Consider the following 3666-nt stretch of genomic DNA (forward strand, 5'->3'; position numbering starts at 1 on the left):
TGCTGCCTGGTGCTTGAGTCCCTTCTTGAGTTTCTGCTCGACTCCCTCCTGTAGCAGGAGCTCATTATCTCCAGGAGCAGCTCAGGAGGGCCCGGCAGCCTCGAGGGAGTTCTAAAGTCCCTTTGCCTGTGAAGTGGGGATCCTGGGGTGGGGGGGGGGGGGGGGGGCAATGGTGGCAGGTCAGCCTGATTCTCAGCCTTCGCTCCTCCCTGGTCCCCTCCCTTTCACCAGACTTCTCTGAGCTCCCTACCCTCACCTCCTGCCTTGCTCCCCAGTCCCTTTGCTTACTCTCCCCTCTCTGGGTCCCTCCCACGATATCCTACCCTAGCCAGCCTCTCCAATTCACCTCTCTTCCCAAAGCCTCCCCCAGGCCTCCCCTGCCTCTTCCTCAGAGCTCTCAGAACCTCAAGCAATAGCCCCTGGGCCTCAGAGGAGCACTCCTGAGCTATTGTTTTGCTTACAATCAGCAACATCTGGGAAACATCTGGCTCTGCCTGTCCTCTCCCTGGCTGGGCCGGCCAGCAGGAGGGAAGGAGGTACCCTGGGCCCCCTGCCCCTGAGGAGTCCTTTTTATTGGGTCGGAGAAGGGGGATGAGGAAGAGCTGTGGGGCTGATCTGGGCCTGCTCAGCCTGGATGGGAGCGAGGGCGTGGCTGGGTGCGGGAGGACAGGGACAGGTGGCAGATACGAAATAATAGCTATGGTCACACACCTCAAGGACACTGTAAGCCTTATCTCCACCCGTCCCCTGAACATTGTGTTCACTTGACAAACGAGGAAGTTAAGGATCAGAGAGAGTGGACCAGTACGTCCTCATGGGACCCGGATCCCTAACTTCCAGGCAGCCTCACCTCCAGCCCGTCTGAGACTGAGTGGCTTGGATGGGGGTTCTTACCACAGGCTCCCCTGAGCTTGAGGGTGGAGCTTTCCTAAGTTGGGCCAAGGAATGGCGGGAGCTGAAGTGCGTAGAGAGACTTGGTCCTGAGCTGACTCTCAGTTCTCAGTAGCTGTCTGATAGGTTGCCTTACTTCTCCGCGCCTCAGTCATCTCATGTATAAAGTGGGAGTAATGATCCACCTCATGGGACTCGCATGGACTCAGTGAGATAATAAATATGTGTCAACCCTCAGCACAGGGCCAGCCACGGAGGGGGCGCCCGGCGTCGGGGAGAGGAGGGAGCCGGGGGCTGTGACTGACTGATCCAAGAGGTGAGGTCAGGCCGAGCCCCAGCAGCTGCGCAGGCGGAAGCCGCCTCCGCATCTGCCTCACGGTCAGTTTCTGAGAAGAGATGGCCAGTGACTCAATGACAAGGGCAGGGCCCCCAGGGGTGCAGTTGGGCCCCTGGCTCCACGTGGGCTCAGCAGGGTCCTACCTGCCAGTTTCAGGAGCAACTGAATAGCACCCACACAGCCGGGCAGCTGGCCTGCCCGGGGATCGGTCCCAAACCCTCCTGTGACCCTGGACGAGGGCCCTCCCTCTTCCTGTTGGTTTCTTCTGGAAAACAAGGAGAATCCAGCTTTTCCTCTGGTCTGAGGACCTTCTGACGGGGCACATGGTGCTTTGTGTGGTGTGAGGGGCTGGGATCCAGGCCGTGTGTGTGTGTGTGTGTGTGTGTGTGTGCGCGCACATGAGTTGTTAGGACTCTAAAAACGGAGCTTAGCCACGTCCCCAGAGGACTGGGCACTGACTTGGATGGAGCTGCCTATTTACCACTTGCCCCGTGTCTCCATGGTTCACCCCCCGCCCCTTGGGGCTCTGCCCTCCAGGCCCTCCAGCCAGGCTTCAAGGAGGAAGGATCTGCTGCTTTTTACACACTCCTTCCCTTGAGGGAAAGTCCTCACCCCACCCGACCTCTGACACACACACACACACACACACACACACACACACACACACACACACGTCACTGAGCCCAGGACAGAGAGGCCCCGGAGTCAGGGGCAGACTCAGTGTGCACCCTGGGAAAGATATAAAAATATAAAGGGGTTGGAAAAGGCAAAGCTGATGTGCCCTTCACCTCGCTCCCCCAATAGTTACATCTGACACAATCACAGCACACGGTCAAACCCAGAGTCTGCCAGTGGCTGGGATTTGTCACTCGATCACATGTGTAGATGATGGAACCACTCCCCCAGTCAAGATGCAGACGTCTTTCACAGAAAAGATCGCCCTCGATACTTTTTTATAGTCACATCCACCCCCACCATCCCCACCATCCCCAAGCCCTGAATCTTCTCCCCATCGACATAATTTTGTCATTTTAAGAATGATATGTAGATGGAACCATGCAGTACGTGACCTCATGTGATTGTCCCTCTTCACCCGTCATCATGACCTGGAGATCCACTCAAGCTGTGTCTATCGATAGTTCCACCTGTCTATTTCCCAGTCAGGTTCCGTTCCGTGGTGGGGGTGTACGACAGGTGGTTTCACTATTCACTTGTTGAGGGACATTTTGGTTGCTTCTGGTTCTTGGCTATTACATACGAAGCTGTCATGAACAATGGGGTGGCGAGTTTTGTGTGGACACAGTTTTCATCTCTCTGGGGAAAATGTCCAGGAGTGCGATTGCTGAGTGGTATGGTAAGTAGAGGTTTAATGTTGAAGAAACTGCCAGTCGCTGTATCATCAGAAACCCAGCTCTCTGCAGCCTGGCCAGCATGTGAAGCTGCCCTCCTGTTTTATTTTAGCTGTTCTAATCGGTGCGAGTTGAGAGCTCTTCCCGGGTCTTAATTTGCATTTTCCTCACGGCCAGTGAGAGTGGACATCTTTTCATTTATTTGCCATCTGTCTATCCTCTTTGGTGAAATGTCCCTTCATGTCTTTTGCCCATTTTCCAATTAGAGTGTTTGCTTTTTCACTGTTGAGTTTGAGTGCACTTCATATATTCTACATAGGAATCCTTTGTCAGCTATGTGATTTGCAAATTATTTCTCTCCATCTGTAGCTTGTCTCTTCATCCTCCTAATGTATCTCTTGCAAAGTAAATGCTTTTCAATTTTGATCAGGTCCAATTTATTATTTTTTTATTTTACAGATCATGTATTTGGTGTTATGTCTAACAACTTTTTACCAATCCTTGGGTACTAAAAATTTTCTCCTGTGTTTTCTTCTAAAAGTTTTATAGTTTTCCATTTAAGTCTATGGACCCTTTTGAGTTAATTCTTGTGTAAGATTGTGACGTTTAGGTTCTTTTTTTTTTTTGCATAAAGATATCCAATTGCTCTAGCATCATTTGTTGAAAAGACTGTCCTTCATCCATTGAATTGTTTTTTTTAAGCCAGCTTTATTGAGATGTAACCACAAAGCATACAATTGACCTGTTTAAAGTATACAACTCAATGGTTTTTAGTATAGTAACAAAATTGTACAACCCTCACCACAATCAATTTTAGAACATTTTCACCATCTCCTAAAATACCTCCATACCTATTAGTAATCACTCCCTTCTCTATACCCCAACCTTCCCATCCTTGGGCAACGATTAATCTACTTTTCTGTCTTAGATTTGCCTATAGTGGGCATTCCATGTAAATGGAATCATAATAAAATATGTGGTCTTTTGTGTCTGGCTTCTTGCACTTGGCATAATGTTTTCATCGTGTTGTAGCATGTGTCAGTACTTCATTTTTTTTATTGCCTGATAACATTCCATTGTATGTATCCT

This window comes from Myotis lucifugus, unplaced genomic scaffold, assembly GCF_000147115.1.
Source record: "Myotis lucifugus unplaced genomic scaffold, Myoluc2.0 scaffold_173, whole genome shotgun sequence".
Taxonomy (NCBI): Eukaryota; Metazoa; Chordata; class Mammalia; order Chiroptera; family Vespertilionidae; genus Myotis; species Myotis lucifugus.